Source organism: Hypanus sabinus, unplaced genomic scaffold, assembly GCF_030144855.1.
Source record: "Hypanus sabinus isolate sHypSab1 unplaced genomic scaffold, sHypSab1.hap1 scaffold_1121, whole genome shotgun sequence".
NCBI classification, from domain to species: domain Eukaryota; kingdom Metazoa; phylum Chordata; class Chondrichthyes; order Myliobatiformes; family Dasyatidae; genus Hypanus; species Hypanus sabinus.
This window is the reverse complement of record NW_026779179.1, coordinates 54,995-73,992: the sequence shown is the minus strand read 5'-3', so window position 1 is coordinate 73,992 and position 18,998 is coordinate 54,995. Positions and strand designations below refer to the sequence as shown.

General features: G+C 47.7%; 1 long non-coding RNA gene across 2 annotated transcripts; it reads right to left on the bottom strand.

Annotated features, from left to right (window-relative positions):
* Positions 1-225: 225 nt before the first annotated feature.
* On the bottom strand, positions 226-18,477 carry LOC132386369 (uncharacterized). Of its 2 annotated transcripts, XR_009509502.1 has the most exons (4): positions 18,259-18,477; positions 16,769-16,833; positions 16,335-16,420; positions 226-341 (listed from the first exon to the last, which is right to left on the bottom strand). It is a non-coding gene; the product is annotated as an uncharacterized LOC132386369 (long non-coding RNA). The 2 variants fall into 2 exon arrangements; XR_009509501.1 differs by lacking the exon at positions 226-341 and having other exon boundaries at positions 14,531-16,420.
* Positions 18,478-18,998: the final 521 nt, after the last annotated feature.

Genomic DNA, 18,998 nt, shown 5'->3' with positions numbered 1-18,998 from the left:
GACAGGTGACGTCTGGTGTTACACCACCCAACCCGCTTCCATTCGATATCGATCTCTCGGTTCTGAGCCCCTGTACTACTGTGTGTGCACAGGCCGATCGTTTGGTTCCACTACACTTCCTCCCAGTGACTGATATCTCACGACCACGGTTCGGAGTAATCTTCTCTTTACATCCGAAGCCGGGAATGTGTTATAGGCCGTTGGGAACGATTCTCCTTTCTCTGTCTGACTAACGGCGGATGAAATGGACAGTGTGGAGAGAGATTCACTGTTCGTTGCTTCTATTTTCCAGAACAGACGATGGGGCCCAGCTTCATTGTTCTAACTGTGGTTCCAAGCATCTGGAAATATGTTCAAACGAAGAAGAGGAATAAGTGAGCCACAGAGAAGATAGATAAACACCAGACTGAAGCTCACTCTACAAGATGCCATTTCATAATTCCGGGGTCAGATACACAGTGGAGATCCCTCCACATCGTCCCATCACACATTCACGGGGGTCAAATACAGATGGAATCTCCCTCAGCACCGTCTCATCACACGCTCCCGGGGTCAGACACAGAGTGAATCTCCCTCCACACCGTCCCATTACACACTCCCAGGGTCAGACACAGAGTGAATCCCCTTCCACACGGTCCCATCACACACTCCCGGGGTCAGTCACAGGGTGAATCTCCCTCCACACCGTCCAATCGCACACTCCCGGGGTCAGAGTTAGAGAGGCACTCCTTAAATTAAGCTTGACTTTAATTCTTATTTATAACAATTTTACTTCACAGCATTTCGTTAACTGCACAGTCAGCAACCAGGGCAGTTCATACTGGATTGGAAAATGCAAAGACAGGTGAGATTTGGGATCATTCGTGTTTCTGCTGAGAGCCCGGCACAGGTAATTAGTTTGGGGACTGACACGGGTTCCGAAAATGGACTGTGCAGTTGAATTGGTTTGGGGACTGACACGGGTTCCTAGAATGGACTGTGCAGTGGAGTTAGTTTGGGGACTGACACGAGTTCCGAGAATGGACTGTGCAGTGGAATTAGTTTGGGGACTGATAGCGGCTCGGAGAATGGACTGTACAGTGGAATTAGTTTGGGGACTGACATGAGTTCCGAGTATTGACTGCGCTGTGGAATTAGTTTGGGGACTGAGACCGTGCTTGTGGGAAGTTTTTGGGAAACGGACACGGGGCTGCCGCGAGAGAGTTTACATTGAGATTAATGGGTGGAGACTCTGGTGCCTTTGTTGAGAGAGTGGAGCAATGCGGTCAGTTTGACTGCAACATGTCTGTGGTGGGAGATCTGTAGATAGAGAATTTGGCATTGGGTTTCGTTTAGGCATTGACAGAGGTCTGTGGGAAGGGAGTGGGAAGTAGGAGCAGTTTCGTTTCTGCCACAGGTCTGGAACTGGAAGGTTGGCAGTGGGATTATTTCCGGGACTGGCACGGGGTTGTTGGGGGTGAGTGGAAAGTGCGAGTATTTTGGTGACCGACACGGGGCCGTGCGGAGAGAGTGAGACAGTGTGTGTACTTTGGTCTGACACTGATCTGTGGTGTGATGGTGGGAAGTGAGAGTACTTTGAGGTAGAAAGCCGGCCTGTGGGGTGACTGAACCAGTGGGAGTATTTTGGAGACTGATATGGGTCCCTGGGAAGAGAGTTGCACTGTGGGTGCATTTCCGGTCCTGTGAGGATAAGCTGAGGTACTGGGATTAGTCGGTGGGCAAAGGATGGGGCATGGTATTAACTTGGGGACTGACACACGGGTACAGGGAGACAGTGGGGCAGTGTAAGTATTCTGGAGACTGACACAGGGCTGCCTGGGATAGTGGGGTAGTGGGAGATTTTGGGGTCTCCCACAGGTCAATGATGAGGGTGTGCGTCAGTGGTTTCGGGGACTGACACAGGGCTGTCTGCTGGAGTTGCGTTGCCCCTTTTGAACTTGTTTCCCCCTCCTTGGCAGGGACGTGGCCTCTAACGTCGTGTACAATATCATCGCTGGAAAGTTCGAATGCGCTGAATGTAAATCCAGAGATGGTCATAGTTGCAATAATGATCAGCACCGTTTCATCTGTGAGAAGTCAGCACCGTTGTGCCCTGATTTTGCTGAAATGATGCTGTTTCTCTGTGAAGAGCCGCCGGGGTCGACTTATATCCAGGAACAACTCCATCTTTCTCCCCCCATTTCTCTCTGCGACTCTCATTAACCCGTCCTCTCTTCCCTAACCCCTGCCTTATTCTCCTCTATACTTCGATCTCTGTCTTACGAGCCATCTCGCCTTCTCTTTACCGTCGTCCCTCTAAACTCCCGCTCTCATCCGCCTCCCCTCCTATCTTCTCTATTGCATGCTCGTTTTCCTTCCTCTCGCTTTCTTGCCCCCGCTCCCCGTTTCTTCACTTCACACTCTCTCCCGATTCTCTACTCTCTCTCGACCTCTATCTCCCTTACCTACTCGGTCATTTATCTAAATCTACTCCATCTCTCTTTTCTCTTCCCAGCTACTCTCCCCTCAATCATATAACCATATAACAATTACAGCATTGAAACAGGTAATCTCGGCCCATCTAGTCCGTGCTGAATTCTTGCTCTCACCTACTCCCACCTACTCCTGCACTCAGCTCATAACCCTGCATTCCTTTCCTGTCCATGTACCTATTAATATTTTAAAAAACAATATCGAAACTTACTCTACCACTTCTACTGGAAGCACGTTTCACAGAGCTACCACTCTTTGAGTAAAGTTCCCCTCGTGTCACCCCAAGAATTCTGCCCCCTAACACTCAACTCATTTCCTCTTTTTTGAATCTCCCCTACTCTCAATGGAAAAAAAGCCTACCACGTCAAATCTATCTATTCCCCCCATAATCTATCTATTCCCCTCATAATTTTAAATACTTCTATCAAGTCCCCTCTCAACCTTCTACGCTCCAAAGAATACAGACCTAACCTGTTCAACGTTTCCCTGTAACTTAGGTGTTGAAACCCAGGTAACATTTCCAGTAAAACTCCTCAGCACTCTCTATTTTCTTGATCGCTTTCCAATAATTCGGATACCTGAACAGTACCCAATACTCCAAATTTGGCCTCACCAATGCCTTGTACAATGTTAACATTACAGCTGTTACCTACCGTGGGTATCTTGTGCCTGTCACATGAGCATGATGTAATTGTTCTGATGGGATGATCTAACAGAATTGTGATGGTGGAGTCATGTAATTTTTTCGCCAGTGAGAGGTCTCGTGATAGTATTTTTGTCTACAGGGTAACAGTAGAACCTCTCCCTGTGACGCAGGTCAGTTCATGCTTGAATTTGTCAGTGAATCCGTCCTGCTGCGGATTCGATGGTATGACTCAGTTTTGTTTTAAAGTGAAGTTTTACTTTCTGCCTTAAGTCTCAAAGAGAATTGCCGGCAGTTTTGCTACAATACTGCCAGTTCAGTCCAGTCGGAGAGTAAAGATCTATCGAAGTTCCGGAAGCTGAACGATCGAGGAAAGTGGATGTCGGCGGTGAAACAGGTTCGACCTGATTTCACCTTCGTATAAGGAGTTCATAACCTGTGTCCGAGATAGCTCCTGCTGAATCAGCAGAAAGAGTTGGATGCAGAGTTTTGCCAAGGAAAGGGCAGGGCATTAAAGCCGTTTTATTCCCTTCGCCGTGAATCCTTCGGGAAGGACATATTTCTAATAGGATCATCAGTAACGTTGTGACGCCGGTGGGGAATTCCTTACTTCTTGGATAAACTCTCCGATCCCACCGTGTGAATCATTTGGACGTTTGCATTATTACTTCTAAGAATTGTTTTTGCATTAATGCTTTAAGATCTGTTCGAGCTGCCGAATAGTTGTTGACTTCTGGTTAAGTTAGTCCTTGGTTTGCTTATGTTTGTTTTTGAGCAGTGTTTAATAAATGTTTTATTTGTTATAGAAAACCTGTCTCAATTCTGTATTCATTGTTGACGTGCCATAACACATTCCAAACCCTTTGCTCAGTGCTCCGATTTATGAAGGCCAGCATACCAAAATCTTCCTTCACCACCCTATCCACATGAGATTCCCCCTTCAGGGAACTATGCACCATTAACCCGAGATCACTCTGTTCTACTGCATACTTCAATGCTCTACCATTTTCCATGTACGTCCTGATTTAATTACCTGACTCTTCTCCTTCCCTCTGCAAACCGTGACCCACCTGTCTGCCTCCCGTGGCCCTGGTGTCACCACCGGCCGTTAACTCCTCTCTATCACCTCCTCACTCTCCCTGACCAGACGGAGGTCATCGAGCTGCAGCTCGAGTTCCCTAAAACGGTCCCTTAGGAAATGCAGCCCGGCCCACCGGGCGCAGATATGGACGTCCGGGAGGCTAAGAGACTCCGGGACCTCCCACATCCGACAGCGAGAACCGCAAGCTGCCCTCAAACTCATAATTCCCCCTTTGCTCAAATAATAGGGAACAGTGAAAACTAAGCCGACCTTGGCTCGCCCGTTTCCGCCTAATCCCGTTCAGCCAAATCCCTTCAGCATTTAACTTTGCTCCCAGGTAACTCCTCTGTCCGCAAGACGGCACTGCCCGCTATGTAAGGCTGTGTTCCATTTAAATATTCCCCGCTTCACTGCCCAACGTCACACGCCTGCGCAGTACATCCTCTCTTAACTCCGAAGAGAAGAAAAACAAAACGGCTCCCGCAGTTCTCCCGCTCTGATTCTCAAATTTCCTTCTCCAAATTAAACCCGAATCAGTATTTCTGTCATTTTAAATATTCCCCGCTTCACTGCCCAACGTCACGCGCCTGCGCAATCCTGCCTCTCTGAACGACGATGAGAAGAAAAACTCAAAATGCCTCCCGCAGGGCTCCCATTCTGATTCTCAGAACTCATTCTCCAAATTCGCCGTTTTTTATAATCATCTGGGACTTGTACAACCTGAAATTTGTTCGTCTGAAGGTCGGAAATGAGGAAAATGCAAAATATAATAAATGCCGCAAAAATGTGGACGTGGTACTCATGCATTCAAAAATATGTTGACGGAGGTGAAGAATGCGATCCTGAATCGTTGATATTTCAGATTCCCGTGCCTGTACTTCGATGGCAGTAATGAACAGGGAGCTTATCCCGGGGTAATGAACTCTGCGATGGATGCCGCCTTCTCGAGCTATCGCATATTGAAGATGTCCTCGATGCTAGGGAAGGTTGTGCCCGTGATGGAGCTGGTTGAGTCCACATCCTTCTGCCACATCTGGCGACCTCGTGCGTTGCCGCCACCACATCAGCCTCCCATGTAACAAGTCAGAATGCTCCAAGCGATCATTTGCGGGTCTTCAACGAAAGGCCAAATCTTCTCAAGCTCCTGTCGTTGTAATCCCGTCTGTAACGAGAGAGCTTAGGATGACTGGGATGGTGATGAAGACAATTGCTCATCCTCAGACTCGTAACAAACAAGACGACACTAACGAAGTCAATGGTAAGTACACAAGCGGGAAGACAAGAAATGGATCTCGTGCGGTTGAGCAGAGAGTGCTCAGTACGAGGCCTTTAACTGTAGATATTCCATGAAGGTATATTAGAGGAAACACTTGTCAGTCTGAGGCCTGAAGGGAACGCGACAGCTAACCACACTACGGGGAATGTCCGACTAGAAACTCGGATACCTGCCGCTCTTCGGTCGGGAACGTGACATCTTCGTGTGTGCGTGAATGTGTTGGACCGAGGATCGATCCACTGAGACGCTGATATCATTGCCGTGAAACTACTTTTAACCCTCTCCAGTGGAATCACATCTGGCTGGATTATGTAAGAGGCGGAAAACTGTTGACGATACAGTAACTTAAAATTCAATCCTTGCTCTGGAAATGAATACTAACCTAGTATTTGCCCTCCGCACCACCGTCTTCTTAGAAAACCGAGCCTGTTACTTGGCAAAGGTTTTCAGTGCCCTCCCGGGTACACCATCAAACCTGTTGCCCCGCGAGGGTTCACTCAACTAAAGGATGATTCTTATATAGAATGTCGCTTCGCCCCATCGTCTGTTCCGGAAAATAGAAGCAATGAACAGTGAATCTCTCTCCACACTGTCCATTACATCCGCCGGTAGTCAGACAGAGAAAAGGGAATCGTTCCCAACAGCCTATCACACATTCACGGCTTCGGATGCAAAGCGAAGTTCACTCTGTACCGTGGTTGTGAGATATCATTCACTGCGAGGAAGTGTTGTCGAACCAAACGATCGGCCTGTGAAAACGGATGTGGGAGCACAGAGGAACATCGGGAAATTCCAGCAAGAGGGTCAGAGGTCACAGAAGAGAAGGGGGGCGAACAGAGCCGATCAATGTGCCCCTCTCCAACGTCTTGTTCGACTGCAACGTGACTTCCCAACTCGTGTATGTACTCAAACTGCACGTCTGCATCACGTACTCCCTCCTTTACACCTTCACCGTTTAACATCACCCTATCCCTCCACAAAAATACTCCCTGTCTCCGTGATTTCCTCCATTCTCTGCACCACTCCCCGGTCTAGTAATTCTATCCATTCCCTTCAGCCCTGCCCGTCTCCCTGATCCCCTCGCTCTTCCACACCCAGACAGTCTCTGTCAACAACAGCAGTCCTTGCACCCTTTCTTATCTTCCTTCCTCCCCTGCTATCCACCTCGTCGTCATCCCTCCTTCCCAGACGACCATCCTCGTCACCGTCAGCCACTACTTCCCCTACAGCCCGACCAGTTTCCGCCACCGCCATCTTCTCCCACACACCCTCCCTCCTCTACACGTCTCCCTCACTCTGTTTATATGGAATTCTGAGGAGGAAGTGGGAGAGGTGACGTCTGGTGTTACACCACGCAACCCCCTTCCACAGGATATACTACTATATGTGCACAGGCCGATCGTTTGGTTCGACAACACTTCCTCGCAGTGACTGATATCTCACAACCACGGTACAGAGTGATCTTCGCTTTGCATCCGAAGCCGTGAATGTGTGATAGGCTGTTGGGAACGATTCCCTTTTCTCTGTCTGACTACCGGCGGATGTAATGGACAGTGTGGAGAGAGATTCACTGTATATTGCTTCTATTTTCCGGAACAGACGATGGGGCGAAGCGACATTCTAACTCTGTTTCCAAGCGTCTGGAAATAAGTTCAATAGAGGAAAAGGAATATGTGAGCCACACAGAAGATACGTAAACTCCACACGATGACATTTCATAATTTCGGGGACAGATACACAGTGAAGCTCCCTCCACATTGTGACTCCTCACGGGGGTCAGGCACAGAGAGAATCTCCCTCCGCAACATCCCATCACACACTGCGGGGGGTCCGACACAGAGTGAAACTCCCTCCACACTATCCCATCACGCACTCCCAGGGTCAGACACAGAGTGAATCTCCGGTCACAAAGTCCCACCACTCAATCCTGGGGTCAGACACAGAGTGAATCTCCCTCCGCACCTTCCCATCACGAACTCCCAGGGTCAGACAGAGTGAATCTCCGTTCACAAAATCCCATCACACACTCCCGGGGTCAGACACAGTGAATCTCCCACCGCACCGTCCCATCACGCACTCCCAGGGTCAGACACAGAGTGAATCTCCGGTCACAAAGTCCCATCACTCAATCCTGGGGTCAGACACAGAGTTAATCTCCCTCCACACCGTCCCATCACACACTCCCGGGGTCGGGCACAGAGTGAATCTCACTCCACACCGTCCCATCACACAATCGCGGGCTCCAATACACAGTGAATCTACCTCCACACCGTCCCATCACACAGTCCCAAGGTCAGAGAGAGAGTGAATCTTCCGGACATCGTCCCATCACGCACTCCCGGGGTCAGATGCAGAGTGAATCTCCCTCCACATCGTCCCATCACACTCTCCCGGGGTCAGACACAGAGTGAATCTCCCTCCGCACCGTCCCATCACAAACTCCCGGGGTCAGACACAGAGTGAACCTTCCTCCACACCGTCCCATCACACACTCCCGGGTTCAGACACAGAGTGAATATCCCTCAACACCGTCCCATCACACAATCCCGGCGGCAGACAAAGAGTGAATTTCCATCAACATCTTCCCATCACTCACTCCCGGGGTCAGACGCCGAGCGAAACTCCCTCCACACTATCCCATCACACACTCCCGGCCTCAGACACAGAGCGAATCTCCCTACACAGCGTCTCATCACACACTCCCAGGGTCAGACACAGAGTGAATCTCCGGTCACAAAGTCCCATCACTCAATCCTGGGGTCAGACACAGAGTTAATCTCCCTCCACACTGTCCCATCACACACTTCCGGTGTCGGGCACAGAGTGAATCTCACTCCACACCGTCCCATCACACAATCGCGGGCTCCAATACACAGTGAATCTACCTCCACACCGTCCCATCACACAGTCCCAAGGTCAGAGAGAGAGTGAATCTTCCGGACATCGTCCCATCACGCACTCCCGGGGTCAGACACAGAGTGAACCTCCCTCCACACCATCCCATCACACACTCCCGAGTTCAGACGCAGAGGGAATATTCCTCAACACCGTCCCATCACACAATACCGGCGGCAGACAAAGAGTGAATTTCCATCAACATCTTCCCATCACTCACTCCCGGGGTCAGACACCGAGCGAAACTCCCTCCACACTATCCCATCACACACTCCCGGCCTCAGACACAGAGTGAATCTCCCTCCACAGCGTCTCATCACACTCCCCTTGGTACGGAGAAAGAGTGAATCTTCTTCCCTGTCCCATTACACACTCGCGGTTCAGACATTATTTACAGCTCCCCTCCACACAGTCATTTCGAGAGCACTAAAATGTAAAAGCAGGGATGCAATTCAAAGAATAATAATGAGCTTTGCTCATCTACGAGTCGGGTTCAATTAGCAGAGGGTCTACAAAAGGGCTGAGACAGAATGCGGAAATGGGCAAAGCTATGGCTGGCGGAATACAGTGCCGGGAAGGGTATGGACTTGCAATTCGGTCGAATAAATGTAAGTGCAGACTATTTTCGAAATGGAGAGAAAAATCAACTATCTAGGGCCTAAAGGGATTTGAGAGTCCGTGTACAGGTTTTCCTCTAGGTTAATTAATTTGTGGTGTCGGTGATGAGGAAGGCAAATACAACGGTCGCGTTGCTTTCCAGAGGGCTAACATATTAATGTTAAGGCGTTATTCGGAGGCCTACCCTGCGGCATTATGAGCTGTTTTTGGACCCTTATGTAGAAAAGGGTGTGTTGACATGGTAAATGGAGCAATGGGAGTTGTTTCCGGGATTGAAACGCTTACCACTTGAGGAGTGTTTGATGAACCTGGGCCGGTACTCACTGGGATTCAGATGAATGAGTGATGACGTCATTGAAACCTATCAAATGTTGAAGGTTCTCGATGGAGTGAATCGGGAGAGAGATGGCGGGGGAGACTGAGACCTGAGGGGACAGCCTCAGCGTGCAAGGATGAGAATTTAGAACGCAGTTTTGGAGGAAGTTCTGCCTAAGAGGGGTGAATTTGAGGAATTCCTTATGGCAGGAAGGAATACCATCTCTGAGAATACTTTCCTTTAATATACCCACAACTGACGTAAAAATGTGAGGCCTATAATTATTAGATTTATTCTGAGAACCCTTTTCAAAAAAATATAACCAGATGAGCAATGCGCTAATCCTCCGGCATCATCCCCGGTTCTAATGACATTTGAAGTGTTTTTCTGTCAGAGCCCCTGTTATTTCTACACTAACTTCCCTCAACATGCTGGGAAATATCATGTCAGGACCTCGTGACTTTTATATTATTTAAAAGCTCCAGTACTTCCTCCTCTTTAATCATCATAGTTTCCATAACTGTCCAACTTGTTTCCCTTACACAATTCAATAACCTTCTCTTTAGTGAATTGCGATGAAAATAGTGAACACGTGAATACGCATAAGGAAAGGGGGCAAACGAATGGCGGGTGGTTTACCGTGTCTGGAGGTGCGTCGTGGCCATGCAGTTTGTTAGAAGAAATAAAAGTGTAGACTGTTTTCTACATGGAGAGAAAATACAAGGGATTTTGGCTAATATATATATATATAATTCATCCCTTCTTCTTTTGTGAAAGGGTGCCCATCAATTTTGTAATCGCAATGGCACTCACTCCTGCTCCCTGACACGCATGGATCTCTGGCGCACAGCTACTTTCGTCCACTGTGAAGATAAATGAAACGTTCAGCTGCCATTGTGTTTACTACCTCGACAGCAATTTTTTTTTCCCAATTACCGAAAATCCATTCTCATCTTATTAACATTTGTATAACTGAAGAATAAATCTCGAGTATCCTGCTTTATATTACTGGTTATTTTGTCATCATATTCCACTTTTTTTTCCATTTCAGCGCTTTTTTATTTGCCTTCTGTTTGGCTTTAAAAGCTTTCAAATCATCCATTTCCCACTCACTTTTGTCACCGTATATGACCTTCCGTTGGCTCACCTGCAGCCCCTAACTTTCCTTTGCCTGCCACGGATGACTTCACTTATCATTTTAGAACTCCTTCTGTGGGACAAATCTATCCTGCTCATTGTGCACAATCAGCAGAAATTACAGCCATCTCTGCTCTGCCTGCATCCCAGCCGTTATCACCATCCATTCTACCCGGGCAAGCTCCTCTCTGATGCCTCTGAAAATTCCATAATTCCATTGCGGAAATGATACATGTGACTTGTGCTTCTCCTTCACAAATTGCAGAATGAATTGAATCATACCTCTTCAGTGAACAGACTTGCAAATTTCCACTTACGAATGCTGAGGACGTGGTTTGAGGTATCCCGGACCCTGGCACGCGGGAGACAACATATCAACCGGAATCTCATTCTGGCACAGCGAACTTCCTGTCTGTTCCCATGACTAACGAATCCATTATCACCACAGTGTGTCTCTTCTTTCCCCTTCCCTTTCGAGTCACTCTAAACCCATTGCAAACAGCCGAACCCTGGGACCTCTCTCTATTAGTTCGTTTACACGACTGTATCTGAAGTGTTATACCTGCTACTAATGAGGATGACAGCAGGGATACTCGGCACTGGTTCTTTAACCGCTTTCCCCTTCCTGGCTGTCACCCACTTTCCTGTGTCCTCCACCTTGTGTGTAACTGCCTCTCTATAAGTCATATCTATCACCCGGCAAGTCTCTCGAATTATTTGAATATCCCGGATGTTATCATCTCAGAGGATCTACACAGGGCCCAGAACGTTGATCAGCTGCTCTTTGTTTCGCTCCACGATAGATCCACAACGGGTGCAATCTCTTTTACTCTCCACTGGGCCTTGGACCATCTGGACAACAACAATATTTACGTCACGCTGCGGTTCACTGGCAACAGCTCAGCGTTCAGCACAATCATTTCCTCAGTTGTAATCAACAAGCTCCAAATCCCGGGACAGGGCATCTCCCTCTGCAGCGGACTATTTGTCTTCGTCATCGGGGAATCACAGTCAGTCTAGACCAGTAGTAACATTACCGATCTACAGGTGGTGTTGAGGTAGCAGAGAGGCTACAGAAGGACTTAGACAGATTCGGCAAATGGACAAAGGTGCAGCAGGTAGTGTCGGTATGGTCATACACATTGGTAGAAAAAAAATTAAGCGCCGACCATTTTCGAAATGAAGAGAAAACTAAAATGTCTAGCGTATGAAGGATTCGCTTATGATCAATTTCCAGGTTCAGTCCGCACGGAGAGTTGGTCCCCCTCAGGTTCAGGTGTAACCTATCCTCTTTTTACATGTCATCTCTTCCCCTGAAAAGACCCCCATGATCTAGAAATCTGATCCTCTACCCCGCAATAGTTCTTCAGACATACATTCATCTTCCAAATCATCCTCTTTGTACCGTCACTGGCATCTGGCACAGGCAGCAACCCGGAGGTGACTACCCTGGAGGTGTTTCTTCGCAGCTTTCTACCTATCTCCTTATATTCAGGACCTCCTCCCTTTATCGACCTGTGCCAGGGATCCCAACCTATGGCGCTTGTGCCAGAAGGGGCGCATGGGATGATTAGAAGTGGTACATTGCACCCCAGTGATAATAATAAAAAAGTCAGCCTACTCTTGCCAGAAGTATTAACCAAAAACCGATTTGTAGAAAAGAAAAAGGAATTCAAGTAGCTTCGAGCTAGAAATAGGTTTTGCTGTGAATAAATCTAAAACTTAGCAATTAATTTTAGCGATTTTATTACTTTGTGCACATCTTTTGGTGAATGTGATGTTAATTGCATTTGGGAGGGCTGGAATATGTTAACAAGAATGCAATTTTAAGACTCTACAAGGCACAGGTGAGGCCTAACTCGAGGTGTTGTGGAGTTTCGGAACCCTGATCGAGGAAAGTATGAGTTTCCATCAGAGAGGTTTAACAGGAGTTCCACAAGAATTATTCGAGGATTGAAAATCCTGTCATGCGGAGAAACGTTCACGGCTCGGGCCTGTACTCACTGGAATTCAGAGAATAAGGGGAGCATAAAGGGCACCCTCTCTATTCTGAGATGAATCTTCTCGTCGTTCACTCTGCAACCGGCAGGAAAATCCTGCCCATCTCCTCTTGAGTAAAGCCTTTTCACCGATCGAGAGGTTTCGATGAGGTGACGCTTTTTAAAAAAAAAAATAAACACCTGTGCATCAACCACAGGGTCATCAAACACTCTTGATGGAATCACTTTTGTGAAGCTCCTTTGAAACCTCTTCATCTTCAGCACACCCTCTGCAAGATTAGGGGCCCACAATTGTTCACAATGCTCCACCGGAGGCCTCCCCATTGCTTTGTAAAGTCACAATATTACATCCCTTTGTTATACTCTCACACTTTTTGAAATACATGCCACCTTGCCATTTACTTTCCACATCGTGTAAATTGACCTTTAAGTGATCCCATTCAGCCTTAGTTGTTTTATGTTCACGTCATTTAGAATATAGTCTTCCCCAAAATCGCCTGCCCCCTCCGCCTGTCTTCATTTCGTCTGCAATCTTCGCAAAAACCGCTATGAGTTCCAACTTCCATATGATTGACAGACAAGGTAAGAAGTTCTAGTCCCAACATAGACTACATGTGCAAAGTGATCAGTCATATTTAACAATTGCAGCACGGAAACAGGCCATTACGTCTGTTCTCGTCCGTGCCGAACGCTTACTCCCATCCAGTCCCACCGACCTGCACTCAGCCCATAACCTTCCATTCCTTTCCTGTCCATACACCTATCCAATTCTATTTTTTTTTTTTATGACGATATCGAAACTGTCTCTACCACCTCTTCTGGAAGCTCTTTCCACACAGCTACCACACTCTGAGTAAAGAAATTTCCCGTTGTGTTACCCTTAAACTTTTGCTTCCTAACTCTCTTCGCAAATCCTCTTGTATGCAACTCCCCTACTCTCAATGGAAAAAAGCTTAGCCACGTCGTCTATCTACACCCCTCATAATTTTAAATACCTCTATCAAGTCCCCCCTCAACCTACTACACTCTAACGGATAAAGACCTAACTTTTTCAAACTTTCCCTGTAACTTACCCAGGTTACATTCTAGTAAATACTCTCTGAACTCTCTCTATTTTCTTGACATCTTTCCTATAATTCGGTGAAGAGAACTGTGCACAACGCTCCAAATTTCGGCTCACCAATGTCTAGTACAATTTTTAACATTACATCCCAACTCCTATACTCAGTGTTCTGATTTATAAAGGCCAGCATACCAAAATATTTCTTCACCACCCTATCCACATGATATTCTACCTTCACGGAACTATGCATCATTATTCCTAGATCACTCTGTTCTACTGCATTCCTCAATGCCCTACCATTTACCATGTACGTCATATTTGGATTATTCCTATCAAAATCTAGCACCTCATACTTATCAGCCTTAAACTCCATCTGCCATCTTCAGCCCACTCTTCTAACGGGCCTAAATCTCTCTGCAAGCTTTGAAAACCTACTCCATTATCCCAACGGAACCTATCCTAGTATCATCTGCATACTTACTAATCCAGTTTACCACCCCAACATCCAGATCATTAATGTATGTGACAAACAACATTGGACCCAATACAGCTCCATGAGGCACAACACTAATCACCGGCCTCCAACGCGACTAACAGTTATGTACCACTACACTCTGGCATTTCCCATCCAGCCACTGCTGAATCAATTTTACTTCATCAATATTAATACCTAAAGATTGAACATTCCTAACTAACCTTCCGTGTGGAACCTTGTCCAGGGCCTTACTGAAGTCCATATAGACAACATCCACTGCCTTACCCTCGTCAACATTCCCAGTAACCTCCTCAATGAAATTTGTCAAATGTGACCTTCCACGCACAAATCCGTGTTAAGGCCTGCGGGGTCAACTTCAGCATGCAGGGATGAGAATTTAGAAGGTAAGTTCGGAGGGATTTCTTCTGCCATCAGGGGTGATTGGAGGAATTCCTTGCAGCAGGCTGCGGTGGAAACCAAGTCACTGTGTAGATGCAATACATCGGTAGACCCAGTTCAAAGTTTCTGCTGAGCGAATTAAGCAGCTACGGACTTATAAAAAAGCTAAACCAAAAAGGAGGGAATCTCCTGTTTACAGCCTCAGCCATGGGAAATTGGCTTAAGGTAAAGGAGATTAGAGAGTTAAATGCGTGGGTCAAGGTTTGGTGTGGGAGAAGTGGGTTTGAATTCATGGGAAATCGGCAACAGTATTGGGGAAGGAGGGAGCTGTTCCAACGGGACGGGCTACACCTGAACCGGGATGGGACCTGGATCCCAGCGAAACGCACAACGACGGTTTCTGTTCAACAGACTGGCGGAGTATGGATAAAATAAAAGTGAGAAGTGTGGATAAAGATCGAGTAAAATCAAAAGATAAAAAAGAGAAAAGTAGGGGTGGAGTGAAGTGAAGCGAAGAGACTTCAAGTGTAAAGAGAGAAAGATGACATGATTTTAAAAGCACAATGAGTGTAAAGTCACTTTGTCTGAATGCCCGTAGGTTTCCAAATAAGGTCAGTGAACTTGTGGCACAAATCAGTACAAAGGGGAGTGATTTAGTGGTCATTACAGAGACGTGGTTGCAAAGTGGAGAGGATTGGGAATTCAATATCCAAGGATATCAGGGAATACGAAATGATGAGCAAGAATGTTAAGGAGGTGGGGTAGCGCCCTTGATTGAGGCTGAGGTCAGTGCGATAGTGGGGGACGATGTAGGATCTATGTAGCAGAATGTGTAACCAATCTGGGTGGAGATTGCACATTCACTGAAACACGAAGAAGATGTCACGTTCCAGACGGAACAGCGGCAAACATCTAGGTTTCGACATTCCCATTCCCCGGAGTGTGGTTAGCGGCACCATCGCTTTAAGGCTCAGAGTGCCAATTATTACCCGTCAACAATCCTCCCCTCCATTGAGGACATGGTCAAGAGAGAATGCGTCGGGAAGACCGCATCCATCATCGAGGAGCCCCTCCCGCCGGGAAATGCCCTGTGCTCATTGGGGAATCGGGGAGGAGGTACAGGGGCCTGGAAACTCTACAATTTACAAGCAGTTGCCTCTCTTCCTCCATCAGATTGCGAACGCTCCCTGAACACTCGGTATTCACCTTCATTGCACTGTTTCTTAATTCTCCCAGTTTACGTTAATTTTACATCATTGCACCGTACCGGGGTCACGTTGAAGTTGTACAAGGCGTCGGTGAGGCCGCGCTTGGAGGGCGGTGTTGAGTTCTGGTCACCCTCCTGTAGGAAAGATGCCACTGAGCTGGAAAGAGTGCGGGGGAGATTTACGAGGATGTCGCCGGACAGAAGCAAGCAGGAAGGATGTGTCTACATTTCTTGGAGCGAGGGTATGAAGCCAGGAGGGGCACAGAGAGGGTGAATGTGCACAGCCTTTTCCCCTGGGTTGGGGAATTGAGAGCCAGAGTGCACAGGATTGAGGTGAGAGAGGGTGGTGAGAACGGAGAGCGGAGAGGCAGAGAATGGGGTCCGAGGGGGAGAGAGCAAGGGCAGAAGCGGAATGAGCTGGGGAGAAGGGCAAAGAGAGGAATAAAAAGGGGGACTAAATGGGGCGATCTGGGAAGAGCGGGGCGGGAAGTGTGAAAAGTGGTCCAGATGGGGAGAGGGAGAGTAGTGGGGGAGAATGGGGCTGTGAGTAGGGGAGGAGACAAGGGTAGAAGGAGGGGGTGGGAAGGAGTAAAAAGATGGGGATTTGAAAGTGGGGTAGATTGAATGGGGAGAAGTGGCATGCATTCATTTGATTTAAGTCTTCACCACGGGGTGTTGACAGAGACCTCGGATCTCTGCAGGAATATCCCGGCATAAATGTGCCGACTTCTCGCAGATGAATCTGTAATTACTTTCGAAATTGTAGCCACTGAACGTGCTGCATTTACTGCAGCTGGACCATCTATAGGGCTTGTACAGAAGATTAGAGTCCACCTTCCTGTCAAAGAGGGTTAGACAATTTCAACAGAGACAAAACAGATCCAGCAGGCAACCGGAGATAGTCGAAAATAACTAATCCACTAATCTGCGCTCGACCCCCAGCCCCGGATCCACGGCCGTACGAATGCCACTACACCGAACTCCCCGACAATCCCTAGTCAGTTCCCAAATCAATCCCACTGCACCACCCTCTCCCGACAACCCTGGGTCAGACAACAGACTAATCGCACTGACCCACACCCCACACCGCCCGCTGTCATTCTCCAAATTTATTCCACTGACCCACCCTCTCCCCAAGGCCTCGTGTCACTCTCACCCCACCGACCTGTAACAGTCCAAACCTCACCCGTCTCTGCATTTTCCAATCCAGTAAGTTTTGTATTCATCGCCGATCGAGGTGGAAACAAAATCCTGTGAAATGAAATCCCTTCGATTAATGTGCATTAACGCCCTGGGAAATGTTTCACAGCTAATGTAATGGTTTCTCTGTAGCAGCAGTGCGTTTGTGTTATGACGAGAGATAACGGGGGCTTTGGAATGTGCAGCGTCCCAGGTTTGGAGTGGTTTTCTTTCCTGTGAACCAGAGAGCGAGGCACTCACGGTCTTTTGTTCGGCAGAAGATGGAGAGAGAAGATGCCAGAGCGGGGTAATCGTTGACTGCAGGCCTGAGCGGACTGGGAATGGGGTCGGGAGTCGACCACGCCCGGGGGAAATCGATGGAAAACGGACGGACGGGAAAACAGTCAGCTCCAAGGAGCGCATTAGACTGTTTCCTTAAAATGGTAGAATTGTTTTCTAGACTAACCCTGTAGTTAAATGAAGAATCATAAAGTTCAATTGTTTAATTGCAAATGGTGCACTGCCCGTTATTTCGTGGGATTGATTTGTAACCGGGCCACACGTCCACACAAACAAGCTTTTCTCGGTTTGGCCGGGCCGGAGACAGTATCGCCCTCACACACCAGACAAAACATGCTGGTAGAACCTAATGGTTACATTTAGCGTCTCTCCTTGCCTGACCACGGGAAAATGTGAAGAGACGGCACAGGGATGGAATCCCCAGTGTCAGATCCCAGGAATGGGTGATGGGACAGGTTTGTGGGAGTTTCACTCTGTGCCTGATCCAGGGAGTGTCTGACGGGACGGCGTGGAGGGACTTCATTCTGTCACAATCAAAAACTTCCATAATTGTACCGTGCAGAGCATTCTGACAGGCTGCATGACTGTTTGGTATGTTGGTGGGGGGGGGGAGGGGGCTACTGCACAGGACCGAAAGAAGCTCCGGAAGGTTGTAAATCTAGCCAGCTCCATATTGGGCGCTTGCCTACAAAAGGACATCTTCAGAGAGCGGAGTCTCGGAAAGACAGCGTCTATTATTGAAGACCTCCAGTACCAATGGCTTGCCCTTTACTCACTGTTCCGATCAGGTAGGAGATACAGAAGCCTGAAGGCACACATTAAGTGATTCAGGAACAGCTTCTTCCCCTCTGCCATCCGATTCCGGAAAGGACTGGAAACTTTGTACACTACCTCACTTCTTATAATGTAGAATATTTCTGTTTTTTTTTACAAAATCTATTCAATGCTTGTGTTTGATTTACTTGTTTATTTTTATTATGTTTTATTTTATTTATTGTTATTTTCTCTCTTTCTGCTAAGTTATGTGTGGCATTGAATTGCTGATCCTAAGCTAACAAATTTCACGTTACGTGCTGGTGATAATAAAACATTCTGCTTCTGATTCTGGCGGGAGTTCCGCTCTCTGTCTATCGCGGGGGTATGTGATGGGACGGTGGGGAAAGATTCAAACTGTGTTAGACCCCGGAAATCACATACCTCTTCCTGGTTTGAATTTATTTTGAGGAGCCTTGCATCAAAGATTGAGCAATGTTCCTTCGCTCCATCGTAAGATTTCTTCAGGATGGATAGGAAATAACAGCGACCTTCATTTTCGATCCATTCCTGAGGACACGCTGGCACTGCAAATCAGGAACAAACAACAGTGAATCTCCCACCATTACTCCCATTGCAACGACTGGGATCAGAAAAAGTCAACCTTCGTCCACAACGTCCCATCCCGCATTCAGACAGCAGGTGTCGCTGCTTTCACAGCTTCCCATCACGCACTCCTCCGGCGAGACACAGAGTGAATCTCCCTCCGCACCATCCCCTCACACATTCCCGGGGTCAGTCACAGAGTGAACCTCCCTCCTCACCTTCCCATCACACACTCCCTGGGTCAGACACAGAGTGAATCTCCCTGCAGCCCGTCCCATCACACTTTCCCGTTGTCAGACACAGAGTAAATATCCCTCCACACCGTCTCATCACACACTGCCGGGGTCAGACACAGGGTGAATTTCCCTCCACACCGTCCCATCACACATTCCAGAGATCAGACATGCATTGAAACTACCTCGGCACCGTCCCATCAGTTATAGAGTGAAGATCCCTGCAGGCCATTCAAACACACACTTCCTGATAGGTCAGACACATATTTAGGTTCCGCACACAATATCCCGTCACACACTCTCGGGGACAAACGAAGAATGAAGCTCTTGTATCACGGTCGCATC